The sequence below is a fragment of the Hyperolius riggenbachi genome, chromosome 12 (assembly GCF_040937935.1).
Source record: "Hyperolius riggenbachi isolate aHypRig1 chromosome 12, aHypRig1.pri, whole genome shotgun sequence".
NCBI lineage: Eukaryota > Metazoa > Chordata > Amphibia > Anura > Hyperoliidae > Hyperolius > Hyperolius riggenbachi.
The window spans coordinates 160,812,435-160,830,219 of NC_090657.1; the positions used below are offsets into that span (position 1 = coordinate 160,812,435).

Genomic DNA, 17,785 nt, shown 5'->3' on the forward strand with positions numbered 1-17,785 from the left:
ATTAATTCATTATATATTGTATTTATAAAGCGTCAACAGATTACGCAGGGCTGTACATTAGTTAAGGTAACAGACAACATTTAGGGGTGACATACAGCAATATGACAATACAGGAATACATGGAAATCAGATCACGCAGCACAGTAGGAGTACAAGGTAATGCTTAGTCGCTGGATGGGAGCATGGAGATTAGGCAAGTTGAGTTCATTTATTTATTTATTCATTGAGCTGTGCATGAGGTTAAATTACATTGCTGGTTATGTTCCTTTTTTACTTTAACACACTTGATTAATAAATTCCCATTATTCATTTATTCCTAACCTTGGTTATTCAGTTATTTCCTGAACGGTGACATTTCCACTCGGGTGCAGGTCTTATGCATTGCTCATGTTATGTTCCATATGCAATGCATGACTCTTATGCAAATTATAACAAATACATTGGTGAACAATGTGGCACATTAGCTTTTAAAGTGACCTGAACTCAGAAGTTCCTCTCTGCTCTAAAAGATAAGCAACAGCATAATAACCTTTAAAGAAAAACATTCCTTTGTTACAGCTGAAACAAATACTGCAATAAATATGCAGTGTCTACTTCCTGCTTTCATGGAAGCTGGTATAGGGTTAACATACTGTGTTTACAAATGAGCTTATCTGCCATGGCAGAGGAGGTTCCTGAGCTGACACAGCGAGGAGATCAAATTACAACTTGTGATTAGTCACAGATGAGGGGTAATTAGACAGGCTAAACTCTCTAAATACATACAGGGTGCATTTCTCTGTGTTTTCCTTCTGTCCTGTGCAAGAGTTCAGGTCCACTTTAACCCCCCCCCCTGGTGGTAATCCAGAACTAAACTCTGGCTATGCTTTAGGAGCTGAAAGCGGTAAGCTCGAGCTCAGGTCGGGCTGGCAAAAACCGCCGTGTGCTCTGGTCCTGCTGACTAGCGGGACCCAGGCTTCTCCCTCACGGCCGCCGAAATACCCATTACCTCTCTGATCTTCCAGGGACCCGGCGCTCAATCAGGATGACGGAGCGGTGGTGTGCGGCGTGACGACGGGAGGGGGGGGGGGGGGCATGGGGTCATGGGGGAGGGAAGTAAGAAAAAAAAATGTAAAAATCTGATTGGCCCTAATGTGCATTGCATTGGATACAAGGGGATTTGTATCCATTTTGCTTCCTGGCTGCGACTGAGCTAAGAGCTTTGATCTGTGGGATCTGTGAGTTGCTGATCTGCTGATTTTTCTGCCTACCCGTTACCGATTTTTGCCTGGACTTTGACTATTCTCTCTGCCTTCTGCCTGCACTGATTTTCGCCTGGACTTTAATTTATTTACTGTTGCCAATTTTTTGCCTGGATTTTGACCACTTTCTGCCTGCCGCCTGCCCCGACTGCTGCCTGGATTTAACAACTCTCTGCCTGCTGCCTGCACCAACCTCTGCTTGTCTGTCATTTGCTATGGTGTCAGCCTCCAGAAAGCATTTCACTGCGGAAGCACTGTTGGAGTTGGAGGACAGCGATCCTGATCTGCAGTCACTGGCGGACTTGATCTGGAGATCTTTCATCTGACCCAGGTAGCAGCAGTGACTCCATCACCACTGAGGTCAGTGATGTCTGCATTTCATGCCCCATAGACCATACTCAGACTCTGCCACTGCCCCCACGTTTCCCTTTTACTGGGGAACCTGGCCTCAAGATAGGTTACGACTGCAACCCCCTGGCCTACCTGCAGTTATATGCAGTTATTGAGAAAATAGTGGAGGAGACTAACAGCTATGCCACCCAACAACTGGCTGCTCCACAAGGACGCTTTTCCAGGAGCAGGACATACTCACCAAACAGGACATTTAGTTGCTTTTGGGCCTAATTATTCTGCCGGGAGTGATGGGGAAGCCTCGGCAAAAATGGTATTGGACCACCAACAAACCCCCCAACTGTCCTGAATCCTGCAGGGCTGTCCCGATTTGGGGGGGGGGGGGCTCTCCCGGTATCCCATTTTGACCCCCCAGTGTCCCGGCTGGCTGGGGGGTCAGATGCGAAAAAAAATTGAGGCGCCAGCTGCGCGGATGCGGGTCCGGCATCATATTCTCCCTCCCTCCGAATGTGCCCCCCCCGTTTGCAGCGTAAGTTTGCGCAGCGAAGTGGGCTGTCATTTAATCTTACCATTCATCCTCCTGTACCGGCATCTGGCTTCACTCTACTTCATGTGACGTGACAGGAAGCTGGAAGAAGAGAAGAGCCAGATGCCGGTACGCGAGGATGGACGGTAAGATGACAACCCGCTCTGCTGCTCACATTACTCTGCAAACGGAGGCACATTCGGAGGGAGGGAGAATATGATGCCGGACCCGCATCCCACACAACGCATCCGCGCAGGTAGCGCCTCGATCATTTGTTTTGCCTCCTCTCCAGTGGCACCCTCCTCCCCACCAACGGGCAGGGTATATTGGTTATTTTTTTTCTTAATTTAAAGGCCCATTGCGGTTTTAATAAAAAAAAAATAATTAAATTTATGCGTGACTAGGGGTGTGGTTGGGGGTGTGGCCCAAGTGTCCCGTTTTCTCTTTTCAAAATGTTGGAAGGTATGCATCAATAAGATCATCGCAACCCCTTTCTTCGGAACGGTGATGCGCAAGTATCGATTTAGCCTGATAATAAAGTATTTGCACTTCGCCAACAACAACACCTTTGAGGAGTCCACCCAATCTGGGAGGTGTATCAGATGGTGGTTGACAACTTCCGGACCACTTACGCACAATAGAGGGAAATAAGCGTGGACGACAGCATGATGGCCTATAAGGGGAGGCTGAGTTGGGTCCAGTACATAGCATCCAACCTGGCCCGCTTTGGTGTAAAGCCATACATGCTATGTGAATCAGCAACCAGTTACATTTGGAACACTGTATTGTATACCAGAAAGGGCACCAAGTTCAACCCCAGGTTCAGCGACTACGGAGTGGCGACATCCTCTGTACTGTCCCTTGTTGAGCCTTTACTGGACAAAGGCTTTTGTGTCACCACGGACAATTTCTACAACTCCCCTGAACTGTTTGAGATTATCATCAAGCATAAGACTGATGCCTACTATTAGGCCTAACAGACGGGAGATGCCATCAGCTTTTGCCAAGCAGAAGCTGAAAACTGGGGACATAGTTGCTTGGCAAAAGGGGAAAAATGCTGTGGCTCTCCGATGGCATGACAGAAAATATGTGTCTCCTCTCCACAGGCCACGACACCTCCACTGTCCCCACCAGAATGAGAGGAGGAAGGGATTGATAAACCTCAGGTTGTGGTGGACTATAATTTCACAATGGGTGGAGTGGACAGAGCCGACCAGGCAATGACCTTTTACCCAGCAGTCCGCAAACAACAACAAAAATACTACAAAAAATATTTTGGCATCTCCTGGTGCAAAGTCAGTGGAATGCATATATCTCCTACAAACAGCGCAGTGACATGCCAGTAACTCACACAGACTTTATATGGAAGATGCGTGAGTGCATCAGCCTGAAATACCACACTTCAGCAGATGCCAGAGTGGGATGCTGTGTCTTCTACATTGTGAACCCAGAGCGACTCACTGCCCGTCACTTCATGGAGTACATAACACCCATTGTTTGCTGCTCTACGACTGACAAGAACGAGAACGTCAGAAAGGAATCACACTTCTACTGCCCTGATTGTAATGGTCTCTGTGCCGTTCCCTGCTTTAAAATTTACCAAACACGTGAGGTGTATTAGGTATACATGTACATGTTTACAGAATGTCTACCAGGCCTTTCTTCTGATATATTTTGGTGAGTTATGACTTAAGATTTGGAGGCCTAAAACTCTTGAAAAAATGTACCGCTTTTTACTTATAATTCCAGACAGAAATGCACCGCCAGGGAGGTAAAAGGACGAATTTGTTAGCAAAACAAGATTTGACTTCCATGCTATAAAACAAAACTTTCCCTGTGTAAATATTGATGCTGGGAACTTTCCCAACATTTGGCGGTGTGAATGAGCAGCCGTAATGAAGCCTCTGTTGTTCTGCATGGAGAGAGATCCCCAGTGCCGGCTAATTATTAAGATAACCCGCATTCCCTCTCTGCTGGCTGTTGACAATTACGAGTCGGTTTCCACTGATTGGGCCACTTCAATGGTAAATTAGGTGGAAGCGCTCTCTGTCATGCTGGCTCCGGCTAACAAATCGTGCTTGTCGGGATCTATGCTAATGCCGCGTGCAAATAAATAGCCTCGGAGGGTATGAGGCTTCTGTTTACCGTGCTCAGCGGAGGATGGCGAGACACAATTGTTCCTAATCTCGTTTTAATGGTTTCCGCTCTCTCCGCAGGAAATTCAGAAGCTGAACCAGCCGAGAAGGGAAACTACAAAGGAATCTGAATGTTAAACTTGTGGCAGGAGTTTGTACTGGGCTGGATCTTTCTGAAGGGCAGGCACCTCACTGAGAAAACTTTCATGGTCAATTCATTGGAGACCAGTGACATCACTGCCAATGTAGCCTATTACAGCAAAGTCCCCGGCATCTGGCATCGGTGGGGATCGCCTGATGCTGGATAAATGTTCTTGCCAGTTGCCCATGCAGCAATATACTTACCAAGCCTCCAGCACATCTTCTAAGCTTCCTGTAGCTCCCAGCCGCTTTCCGGCGTCCTCCATGCTTGGCTCCTGGCGTGTTACCAGGGGCGTAGGGGCCACGGTCGCCTGTGCAACCAGGGCCCCTGGGGGGCCCGCTTGTCCTCCACACTTGCTGCTTGGGGAGGGGGGGGGCACAGTGGCACGCGAGCCAGCAGTGGCAGAGGGGATATCAAATACTCACTTTGCTGCGATCTACGCGCTGCATCTACAACCGTCTTCCTGTCCTGTGTTCCAGCTCACAGTAAGAACACCCCCTAGGGGCCCCTAGGGGGCACTCTTTCTAGTAGCTGGAATGCAAGAACAGGAAAAGAGTAAGTAGATGCAGCGCTTGGATCACGGTAAAGAGAGTATTTGATGTCCCTTTTGTCGCTGCTGGTTTCATGTGCCGCTGCAACTCCCCCCCCCCCCCCCCTTCCGCTTACTAATACTGAGGCACCTACTCCTACCTATCTATACTGAGGCATCTAATCCTCCTGGCTATCTATACTGAGGCACCTATTCTTGGCTGTCTATACTGAGGCACCTATTCCTGACTAACTGTGCTGGGGCACCTATTCCTGGCTACAGGGCCGGCCTTTGACCTGAGCGACCGGAGCGATCGCTCAGGGCGCCGGCTTCCAGGGGGCGCTCCTGCCACCTGGCTGCATGTGGCTGCTGCGGCCCCGTCTGGGTCCGTCTCGCTCCGCCCCCTGGTGCCGCTGCTGGGGAGCAAACATGCGGCCGCCGTGATGGAGGGGGGAGCCGCGGGGAGGGCAGCCCGACCTCTCCCTCCCTTCCTCTCCGGGCCGCCCTCCGTGCTCCCCCCTCCGATGCAGACTCGGCAAGTTATGCACAGAGAACTCACCTTCCTGGTTCCGATCGCCGGCGCCTCTCACTTCCCGCTGTTCGCCTCTTCTACATAGCCGCTGATGCACACTAAACTTCCTGCTTCGCAGGAAGTTTAGTGTGTATCAGTAACTAATGTAGAAGAGGCGAACAGCGGGAAGTGAGAGGCGCCGGCGATCGGAACCAGGAAGGTGAGTTCTCTGTGCATAACTTGCCGAGTCTGCATCGGAGGGGGGAGCACGGAGGGCGGCCCGGAGAGGAAGGGAGGGAGAGGTCGGGCTGCCCTCCCCGCGGCTCCACCTCCAGTATGAGGGGGGGGGCACCTACCTACCTACCTACCTACCTACCTACCTACCTACATCTATACTGGGGGCAGCTAACTATCTAACCTATACTGGGGGGCAGCTAACTATCTAACCTATACTGGGGGGCAGCTACCTATCTAATCTATACTGGGGGCAGCTACCTATCTAACCTATACTTGGGGGGCAACTACCTATCTAACCTATACTGGGGGGGCAGCTACCTATCTATACTGGGGGGCAGCTACCTATCTAATCTATACTGGGGGGCAGCTACCTATCTAACCTATACTGGGGGGCACCTACCTACCTACCTACCTACCTACCTACTCTAATCTATACTGGGGGCAGCTAACTATCTAACCTATACTCAGGGGCAGCTAACTATCTAACCTATACTGGGGGGCAGCTACCTATCTAATCTATACTGGGGGCAGCTACCTATCTAACCTATACTTGGGGGGCAGCTACCTATCTATACTGGGGGGCAGCTACCTATCTAATCTATACTGGGGGGCAGCTACCTATCTAACCTATACTGGGGGGCAGCTACCTATCGAATCTTTACTGGGGGCAGCTACCTATCTAGCCAATACTGGGGGCAGCTACCTATCTAATCTATACTGGGGGCAGCTACCTATCTAATCTATACTGGGGGCACCTATCTATCTAACCTATACTGGGGGCAGCTACCTATCTAATCTATACTGGGGGCACCTATCTATCTAACCTATACTGGGGGCAGCTACCTATCTAATCTATACTGGGGGCACCTACCTATCTAATCTATACTGGGGGCACCTACCTATCTAACCTATACTGAGGGCAGCTACCTATCTAACCTATACTGGGGGGCAGCTACCTATCTAACCTTTATTGCGGGTACCTACCTATCTAACCTATACTGGGGGCAGCTACCTATCTAATCTATACTGGGGGCAGCTACCTATCTAGCCAATACTGGGGGCACCTACCTATGTAATCTATACTGGGGCAGCTACCTATCTAATCTATACTGGGGGCAGCTACCTATCTAACCTATATTGCGGGTACCTACCTATCTAACCTATACTGGGGCAGTTACCTATCTAACCTATATTGCAGGTACCTACCTATCTAACCTATACACTGGGGGCACCTACCTATCTAACCTGTACTGGGGGCACCTACCTATCTAACCTATAGCTGGGACAAATGCCTACCTAACCTATACTGGGGCAAGTATACTGGCTACCTATACTGTGGGCACCTACCTGGCTAACCTACTGTATACTGGGGGGGATCTATAGCTGGCTACCTTTACTGGGTAACCTATGCCTGGCTACCTATACTGGGGGGACTTATAGCTATATGTCAGAATCAGGATGGACGGAGGCGCGCTGAGCCTCAGGCTGCTGCAGAGAAGCGTGCAGCATGTCCTGAGTGACGACGAGTCCTCTCCTGCTCCCAGGATCCTGTCACCTACACTGACACTAAGTCTGCAGACTGCTCTGCAGACAGTAAGAAGAAAAGACTGACCAGCAAGAAGTAAGGCTCCCCAACCTCCCTACGCTAAAGGGGGGAATATGCTTATGCTGCTAGAGTAGATACACTAATGGGGGGGGGGGGGGGGGGGTCGGGGAGGATCTGCTGCCTAAATACACTAAAAGGGATCTGCGACTGCAAGACTAGTAGCCTAAGCCTATATACACTAAAGGAGGGATCTGCCCCCCCCCCCCCCCCCATTATGTGTTTGTGTGCTCACACGCGAAGAGGATAAATGTGGGGCAGGGGGGCACCAAAATCTGGTTACGCTCAGGGCGCTGTGAAACCTAAGGCCGGCCCTGCCTGGCTATTTATACTATGAGCATCTATTCCTGGCTACCTATACTGAGGCAATATAAGAAAAAGACTGGGTCTCCACCTGGATAACAACAAGTTGTTTTGTCACTATGGTGCAATAAAATAGTGCTATTTCTTTTTCTTCTATTGCTGTGGATTGTTGCACCTTGAGGGATCCGGGTGTGGACTGGTTGACTCCCTGACTTTACATATTATTACAGGTGAGCTTCTAGGACTGCTTCTTTTTTACCTATACTGAGACACCTATTCCTGGCTACCTATACTGGGATCACCTATTCCTGGGTTACCTATAATGGAACATTTATACCTGGCTACCAAAACGGAGGGGGGGGGGGGATCCTATTCTTGGCTACCTATATTGGGGGCACCTTTTCCTGGCTACCTATCCTGGGGGACCTGTTCCTGGCTACCTATACTGGGGCACCGATTTCCTGGCTACCTACACTGGAGGAGCTATTTAATGAAGGGAGATGGGGCAGGTCCAAATTCCGCATCGGGGCCCTGAAGTTTGTAGCTATACCACTGCATGTCACCTGACCCATGTCTGGTCACCTGACATGCCGGGAGTCATGGACGGATACCAGAAAGCCACTAGGAGCTTACAGGAAGCTTAGAAGATGTTGCTGGAGGCTCGGTAAGGATTTTAGGAGGAGTTTAGGATTATTTGGGAGGAGTAGAGGAGTCTGGCTGCTGTGTCCTGATCTATTGTAAAGGGGAGGGGGATACGGGTTCAGACTAAGGCCTTACAGGAAAGTGTTGCAGTTGTCCAGGTGGGAGATGATGAGGGCTTGGAGTCTGGCAATGTCCGGGGTGAGGAAGGGACTGTTCTTGGAGATGTTGCATAAATGGAAATTGCAGGCCGTAGCAATGGTTTGGATGTGAGGGTTGAAGCAGAGGGCTGAGACCCCAAACAGCAGGCTTGTGCAGTTGGGCGGATGGATTGTACCATTGGCAGTGACATAGATGTTTATGGGGCGTGAGACTGCACGATGCATGAAAATTAGGAGTTGTGTTTTATCCATGTACTTGCGATAATTCAACTGTAAGTGAGCCACTTTGGTTTCCCATAATGAATCTCTCCGGAATATGCAAATCATCTCTTTATGCCCTTGAAAGCAAGGCTTCACATTCAGAACCACTGGTGTATAGTGAACCTGCAGCTAATACATTTTATCTTCCAGTGAGCCTCAGTAGTACACAGTTAGCACTGATGCAGCTTGTTGTGGAAGGCCTAATCTGGATGTTACACTGAAAAGACGGTTCTTGTTCGTTAGCTCAATAAAATGTACATGATCTCATTGTATCCAGCTAAACTCTTTCACCAAGGCAATAATGTAATATGACTGCTGCCTGCATTGCCCTGACAATCACCTCCCTACTCCTATCATTTCTTGAGGGTAGCTCAGGACTTGCCACGTCTTGATACTGTCCCCTCGATTCACGCTTGTTCCCGGCATAAACAGAAATGTTGTCACCGTCAATCATCTTCAAGAATGAGCCTGGGTGTTGTCATTGTTTCTGCGCTGTCCTTGGGGAGGGCACGGAAATTGTGAAATAAAGGACTGCTCACAGCTTGCCTGAAAGCCAAAACTATCAGTCATAAACGCCGCACCAGCTAGGACCGGGCTTCTCCGCTCAAGATAGTTCAGGGTTTGAAGACAGCGTTACGCTGCCCCCAGACAAGGGCGAGGAGGAGGGGGGTACTGCAGCCTCAGGCTTGTTCTTTCCTTTGAATAAGTTAGAACATTTTTTGACAAATGCAGACAACAACAACAACGAAACACTTGTAAAGCGCTTTTCTCCTGTAAGCCCCAAAGCACATAAGCTTGTCTCAGATCAGTACATAGTAATGTGTACAGCGGAAAATGATATGTGATCATAAATGCCAGACTAAACAGGTGGCTTTTCACTTTTGATTTAAATGTATCCAGGGTTGGAGCTGTCTTAGGTTTGGCAAGGCATGATTGTTGGGGTGATTGTTATTGGCTTGTGCTGATCTAAGGTTGTGGGAGGTGTGATGCAGTTACAACAAATGCTTCAGGAACCCAGGGCCTGGGTTGTGTAGGGATGTGAATGTTAGCATGCCAGTTTTGAAAAGGATTCTCCATTTTATGGGTAGCCAGTGTAGTGAACAAATAATTGGTGTTATGTGGCAATGGCAGTTCCAAACTTCAGTTTCCAAACTACAGAAAGCAGCATGACTACTACTCAAGGCCAGGCCGAGGCATAGGCTGGAGAGGCTCCAGCCTCAGGGCGCAGTGTAGGAGGGGGAGCACAATTCATTCAGCTGTCATTCCTAATTGTGTTTGAAGCAGAAAGAAATAAGAAAAGGGGATACATAGCAGTGACTGCAAGCCAGATAACTAGATATTAAGGTGTTGGGGAGGTTGTGGGCCCTGTGGCGCCTCTTAGTCTAACAGTAATCAGTGAGTGACAGCTGGGGTGGGAGGGATGGAGGGGCACACTTTGGTGTCAAAGCCTTGGGTGCTGGAGGACCTTGTCCCGGCTCTGCTACTACTGCTTGATTTATAAAGAGAATTGGACTCACAGCTTTCAGTTAACAATTATCAATCTTTCCGTTAGGTGGAAACTCCATGCTGTGCCTCTGGTATGTCCCTGTACTCAGCAGTAACAAACACTTATAGATGGGTGAAAGTGGATGATATTTGTTTTTAAAAATACTGCAGCATTTTTGTCCTTAGGCCAGTTCACTCGCGGCAAGGCAACTTCCATAGAACTGGTCCTAACTCTTCCTAGGCCAGACCCTTAGCTAAACCTCAATTCTAAGTTGGGCGCAACTTCAGGTTCTTTACTTCTAAAGATGAACTTTATTGAATGTAGCTTAATGATTTAAATTGCTTATATGTTACAATAGTCCTTTATAAATTATTTAGACAGTTTTTGCCATTTTGCCATTGTAAAATCTTTCCTCTTCCTGTTCACAATTTATCACGGGGGGGGGGGACATCTTTACTGCTGGCAGGTGCAGGTGCGAATGTTTGTTGTGTTCCGAAGTGAACAGAAATACATGGTCTGCCATAGTACACTGCGGTAGAAGACTGCACACCTAAGTAGCCTAGGCTAATCATCACTGGGAGGGCTGGGTTACATGCAATGTACAGCAATATATAGTTATAGGTATGTTTCTGATGCTGAAACCTGGGTAATGTATGTAAAACTGGATATCCTGAATAAGGTATTATATTCTACTATAAGTCTCCAACTTGGGATCATTTGTTTTTAGCAGAGTCCTGAGACATTTGTTCACAGCACGTGTACAGACAGTCAGACACCTGATCCACATACTACTTCTCAAGGCAGAGCAGTCAGCCTAACAGCCGGTAAGTGACATTGTTTTAATGATTTCCATTTATTTTTTTTCTTACTTGTATTATTAAAGGACACTTAAAGTGAGAGGGATATGGAGGCTGCCATATTTATTTCCTTTAAAATAATGCACATTGCCTGGCTGTCCTGCTGATCCTCTGCCTCTATTACATTTAGCCATAGACCCTGAACAATCATGCAGATCACATGTTTCTGACTGAAGTCTGACTGGATTAGCTGCATGCTTCTTTTAGGTATGTCAGGCGCTTTACACGTCTTTCTACACTACAGTTACTCCTTGTTATATCTTGCCTGAGGAAGTGGGATTTTTCTATTTGAGCTCCATTTCTAAAGCACTTTAATCAAATCTTACAGTTAAAGAAATTCCATGTATGTTAAAGAAAAAATATGAGAAGTATTTGAACTGCACAAGTACAGTAGTATGTTCTTGTAATTTTTATTTTTTAAATGATGTATACATTTTATCTTGCAGTTAGCAATAATGTCTAAATGAAATGTGAACTTTTTTAAAGGATACCTGAAGTGATATGCAACATGAGATAGATATGGATATGTACTAGCACTCAAATAACTATGCTGTGTTCCTTTTTTTCTTTCTCCGCCTGAAAGCGTTAAATATCAGGTATGCAAGTGGCTGACTCAGTCCTGACTCAGACAGGAAGTGACTACAGTGTGACCCTCACTGATAAGAAATTCCAACTATAAAACACTTTCCTAGCAGAAAATGGCTTCTGAGAGCAAGAAAGAGATAACAAGGGGAATTTCTTATCAGTGAGGGTCACACTGAAGTCACTTCTTGTCTGAGTCAGGACTAAGTCAGCCACTTACATACCTGATATTTAACTCTTTCAGGCAGAGAAAGAAAAAAAGGAACACAGCAGAGTTATTCGTGTGCTAGGCACTGTACATACCCATGTCTATCTTATCATGTCACATGTCACTTCGGGTATCCTTTAACCCCCTTGGCGGTATGAAAAATACCGCCAGGGGGCAGCGCAGCAGTTTTTTTTAAAATTTTTTTCTTTAAATCATGTAGCGAGCCGAGGGCTCGCTACATGATAGCCGCTGCTCAGCGGCATCCCCCCAGCCCCGCCGATCGCCTCCGGCGATAGGCGATCAGGAAATCCCGTTCAAAGAACGGGATTTCCTGGAGGGCTTCCCCCGTCGCCATGGCGACGGGGCGGAATGACGTCACCTCGGGACGTCATTGGGAGACCCGATCCACCCCTTGGCGCTGCCTGGCACTGATTGGCCAGGCAGCGCAGGGGTCTGGGGGGGGCGCGCGCCGCACCGGATAGCGGCGATCGGGCGCGCGGCGGCGGCGATCGGGGTGCTGGCGCAGCTAGCAAAGTGCTAGCTGCGTCCAGCAAAAAAAAAATTATGTAAATCGGCCCAGCAGGGCCTGAGCGGCACCCTCCAGCGGCTTACCCCATGTCACACACGGGGTTACCGCTAAGGAGGCTAATGTCCAAATGTCTCAATAGCTGCCAGGTATGTATAAGTAATTATATGCACAAAGCAGGAGGCATTGCAACTCTTGGGGAATGACCTGCAGTCATCTGCAAACTTAGTATCCATTGTGTTTTAACTAATCCTCTGGCAAGGCTGTCCCTGCAGATGCAAACAAGGCAAGATATCTGAAATAATGTATGCATTTTTCTGTGAGGCAAGTAGATTTGCTTACCAGCAGAAAGCGGACTATAACTTTTTAAAGCCAGCATTTGGATTTAGAAAGGGACCTTGTAGAGTACTGTTTATCTAACTGCACTTGGCTTGTAGTGTTATTCTCTAAACTCAGACAGTTCAGTACTGCTGTGTTGGGAGAACTTTCCTGATTTCTTTAAACTCAGCGATTGACTAACTGACCAAAAGCAGGTCAGATGCATTCCACCAAATCCATACATTTGTTTACTCTCCTCCAACAAGGAAATCTTACATCTAATTTCTGCTCAGCCAAGCAGCCAACAGCTGTGTGCAGTCAGAGCCAGATTTGTACTCTTTACCGCCCAAGGCCACTGTCACCAGCCGCCCCCTTCTGTATAGGTAGCGAGATGACCCCTCTCCCCTTCTCTCCAGTATAGGTAGCTAGATGACCCCTCCCCCCTTCCCTCTAGTATAGGTAGCTAGATGACCCCTCCCCCCTTTCCCTCCAGTACACATAGCCAGATGACTCCTTTCATCCCTCCTTTTCCGACCCCCTTTCAGTATAGGTAGCCAGCTCACCTTCACACCGCAGCAGCCATCAGTTATCATTCATTTCTCCACTCATCTCCAGTGCAGAAGCTTCCCCTTCCTTTCCGTCTCCAATGCTGCCCAAGTTCATAGCCGCTGGCGACAATGCAAATGTGCACAGAGAGCAAGGTGTCTGCTGCACAGGCAGCTAGCAGCAGAGTACTGTGGTCTGGCGCTCACCTGATCTCCCTGCATTGCAGCATTTGCAAACTTACAAATGCTGCACCAGTTTAGCCTGCTGCTTTGGTGCCCTTGCTCCTGTGGTGCCCTAGGCCATGGCCTAAATCCGGCCCTGTGTGCAGTAAGGAAAGCTGAAATGAGAAATGTGAAAAGTAGCATTTTCTCTTTGTTACTTTTGTTTTCCACTGCGAATCACAATCATGCGGTTTTGCTAGTTTTTAAGGGTAGGGGCGTAACTAGAAATCACTGGCCCCCCCTGCGAAACGATGGATGTATCGATCTACCCCCGCCCGTTTTCAGCTAAGGTAAACTGAGAACCAATGTTATTCAATTGGCTAGTGCACACTTGAATGTGATTTCCCAATGCAGATAAAAACACAGAAATCAAGCACTGCACACATTTTCTCTATCAATTACATTAGCTTCTGTGATAAAAACGTGCATGTTGCACACATACAGACACACATGGGGCTTGATTCACTAAGACAAATAGCATAACTTACCAAAGTTAGCACGCCTTATCAAAGTTAACACGCCTTATCAGAGTAGTATAGTGAGCGCTACGAAACTGCAGGGATTTAGGGCAGGACGAGTGGAGCTCTCGTCATTGCTAATTAGCAGGCATACGTTTGCTATGCTACTCTGATTAGGCGTGTTAACTTTGATAAGGCGTGCTAACTTTGATAAGGCATGCTATTTGTCTTAGTGAATCAAGCCCACGGTGTGCAGAAAATACATATAGAAAACTGGCAGACGAGTGTGCTCCCAGCCTCAGCTTATTACGCTCACTCTGTCCATCTCTGATGGAGCAGAACTGGAAAACTTTGTATGATTCCTTGTCAGTGGTTGAGCAGATGCAGTCATTAGTACAATTGTGCAGAGAGCAGAAAGTTTTTTTTTCTCTCCGTGCCTGGTCAGTCTCTCAGGAGAGGGCAAAGAAACTTGTGGTTTCTGGGGCCCCCTGCGTCTGCATCCCTTGCAGGGTCTATTGTTACACCCCTGTTTAACCACTTAAGGCAATCAGTTAAGGCAAAAATCGCCACTCAAAGGCAATCTGGACAGATATATGCGTCCAGCGGTGTTGCGGCGGTTGCGCGCTAACAGCCCCGTGCAGGTGGCTTGTTCCCCGCCGCTATTACAGGGGATCAATTGCAGAAGGGGAACAAGTGTTCCCCGGATGCAAATGATCCCCTGTGAATGATTTCAAGATACCTTCAATCAGGAGGCATCTTGATTCATGAAAATGTAAGTCACGTAAAGTAAAAAAAAAAAAACATAAAAAGAAATTTGAGCACTTCCTGGTATCTTTGAGGAGAGTACTTAGTGCCATCTAGTGGCCAAAAAGTAAAATTAAAATAGGAAAAAAAAAAAAAACAGAAAAAAAACCCCATTACACATTGAATTAAAACGGATTGACACCAACAACCTCACCCCCACCCCCACCCCACCCTGCCCAGTGACTACAAAAAAAAATGCATGCAAAAGCATATACCATGTGTCACGGATGGTTGCGGGGCCGCAGACGCTTCCTGGAACTGCCCGTGAAGAAAAAGCGATCGCACTCGATTCTCTGCATCGATTGCGCTTCAGATCACTAGAATCGGGAATGATTGTGTAGGAGCCTCTGCTTAACTGCAGGATGGCTCTTTTGATATGCTAATGAGCAGGAACAAACCCTTGTGCTCAGGAAGCTAATCCCAGCAGGGGGCTATTCAAAAACCTGCTTCTTTCCCAGACTGACGGGAGCCACTTAGCCAGCCATAAGAAAAGCATGGGTGGTATGATTTCCTGTCGGTATACGAAAACCGTATGTCGAACAGCTATAAAATTCATGTCGTCTTGTTCGGTAAAATCTGGCCATCGTGCTGATATGACATTCATTGTGATAGCCCGTCCGGTTATTGAGATATGAATCTTCTCAGGAGCCTGACCCGCTGGCTTAGCCATGTCTGATGTCATATTAATCTATATTTTCCAACAAGTATGAATCTGTTACCCCCCTAAATATAACGTGTATGGTTCAGGAGTTACAGCATTTCATAAGTTTAGCCCTAAAATCTCTCAGAAGGAATGAACTGTCATTTGTTGGTAACTCAGAGGGGACCGGCATTGCCACACCCCCAAACCAGCTTCCTCAAAAGTATCTGCAAGGGGCCCTCCCCTCAGTCCTCCAAATTCCACCTTCCTGAGAGCACATTGCCAGCCAGAGGACACATGGTTGGCGGCCATCTTGTCTAAACTGAAACAAAGGACACATGGCTAGCGGCCATCTTCTGTAACCTGGAACAAAGGACATTTTCCATGTTTGCGTGGATTTTAAACTTTGCTGGAACTGAACAAAAGGAACTTTACAAGTTTTCCCACTAAAGGACATCTTTCCAGGAACTAAGTATTTTTTCTCCCTTCTTACATTTTTCATACTGGCTATTACTGTTTTAATAGTTGTTGATTTTAATAATTGTCTGTATATATTAATTATTTATATTGCTTTCAATAAACCGACGCTATCGTCAGTTGTTGTTCTAGCTACCCTATTATTCAGCACACACAGAACCGATCCCAGGTCTCTGAAGAGACGCTACTATTGTTTGTTGTTGGCTAGACAGAATAGAGTGTGTTTAACCTTTTGTATTCGCAGGATCAGTCAGGCAGTCGGGTCCACTGGCCCATATCAGTGGTGGTGGCAGTTATACCCTGGAATCCTGTGTAAGTTGTAATTACCGTACCTCACAGGCTCCCTTCTGGTTTGTCTGCGGCCAATTCCCAACGGTTCCTGCGCATTGACTGCGACCAGACTTCACACGATCCGTGCGCTGGCACCGTTTGGAAGGCCATTTGCGGTCTGACTACTAGGGCTTCCTGTGACACCATGGTAAACAGCCCTTACTCCCCCCATGGGGGCATTGATGTAGCTATGTGACAAAATACAGTAAAATACAAAATACATTTATTACAGTTACCCCACTATACGTAGTATCTGATGTTTCAGACTTGAGCTTCACATTTTACCAGGTTGTTGCATCATATTTTCATACAGTTGTGTGAATTCAGCCTCTAGTCTTCAATAAGATGTCTGTGAGTACAAACGCCAATCCTGATAACATTGCTGAGGATGCTAAAATAAATAAATAAATAGTAAACTGTCGTACAGAGTGTCCAAATTTGTGATGATTTATCATTTCCATTGGGCAAACGCTGAACAGGTTCAGTTTGGGACCTTTTCTGTCTAATTTATTTGTAAACAGGGGCGTAGCAATAGGGGTTGAAGAGGTTACGACCGCATCGGGGCCCTTGGGCCAGATGGGCCCCAAAGGGCCCTCCCTCAACTACAGTTTTAGCTCTCTATTGGTCCTAGGCTCATAATAATCACTTCTATAGATACTTTGAATAGTAGTAATCATTAACAAACTGTTCCCCATCCCCTTCTTACACCTCTGACACTGTAGTTGCCATTGGCAGGTTTTGGTGCACCCTATCAATTGATATGTATACAGTAGAGTGCTTGGGGGGCCCCATTGCAAAACTTGCATTGGGGCCCACCGCTCCTTAGCTGCGCCACTGTTTGTAAATGTTATTGAAGCCTGAGATTAGAAGTGCCTCCTCTGTGTTTAGATGTCACAAAACTTTGTACTGTATTAGAATAAATGAAAGTGGTCTCAATGTCACAAGAGGCCTAGGCAATCTCAAGAATATGGTGATTACATGACAAAATGTGGATGGGTATAGATAAATGTTTGATGCATTTGGTGTACAAACAGTCTCCGTGAAGCTGGCCCATCTACAGTCAGCACACATAAAAATGTCGTCATGTTTGGTCATCAAAAATCCTCCTTCTATCTTTTATAGTTTTTGAGATATTCAAGTTTTTATAAAGATCAAAAGTTGACTCAGCCCCCCTAAAACAGTGCAGTGGCGTAGCTAAGAAGTCGTGGGCCCCAGTGCAAGTTTAGCATTGCCCCCCCCTCCCCCCAAGCATGCTATAGATAACAATTGATACAACACACCAAAACCAATCAAGGACAACAACAGAGTCAGAGGTGCAATTCAAACCCACTATAGAAGTGAATAATATCAGCAAAGGACCAATAAAGAACTAATACTGTGTTTGAGGGGTGTGCCCCTCGGGGCCCCCCCCCTGGCTGAAGAGCCCCGACGCACTCAGGGCGGAGCTTGGCGTCTGACGCAACCACGCACACACGGAAGTGCAAGGATTGGCTGGTCACGGATAGTAGCATGGGCGGAAGGATTACACTAACCACGGACGGACGGGGGAAGGGAGATACCGAGCGGGACGCCGCAGGAAACCTACCACCAATCCCCTCAACGGATGGGAATCGCTGATGATTTACTGTGATGTGCTTCAAATCTGCCAGGACACGTAACTGCATGTCTATTGCGCCCTGAGGTAGTGTTGTAC

The 17,785-nt window shown here is 47.4% G+C and overlaps 1 protein-coding gene across 34 annotated transcripts in view; it reads left to right on the forward strand.

Annotated features, from left to right (window-relative positions):
• The window catches only part of GATA5 (GATA binding protein 5), a 2,064,317-nt gene that overhangs the window by 1,111,994 nt on the left and 934,538 nt on the right, over positions 1-17,785 (forward strand). For 32 of the 34 annotated variants that reach the window (XR_011025213.1, XR_011025214.1, XR_011025210.1 and 29 more), the window contains one exon: positions 10,853-10,949. The exons of 1 other annotated variant lie outside the window; for it this stretch is intronic. The gene's annotated coding sequence lies outside the window, so the exon portion shown is untranslated. The remainder of the gene's footprint in view (positions 1-10,852; positions 10,950-17,785) is intronic. One more of the 34 variants, XM_068262898.1, reaches the window with a different exon arrangement.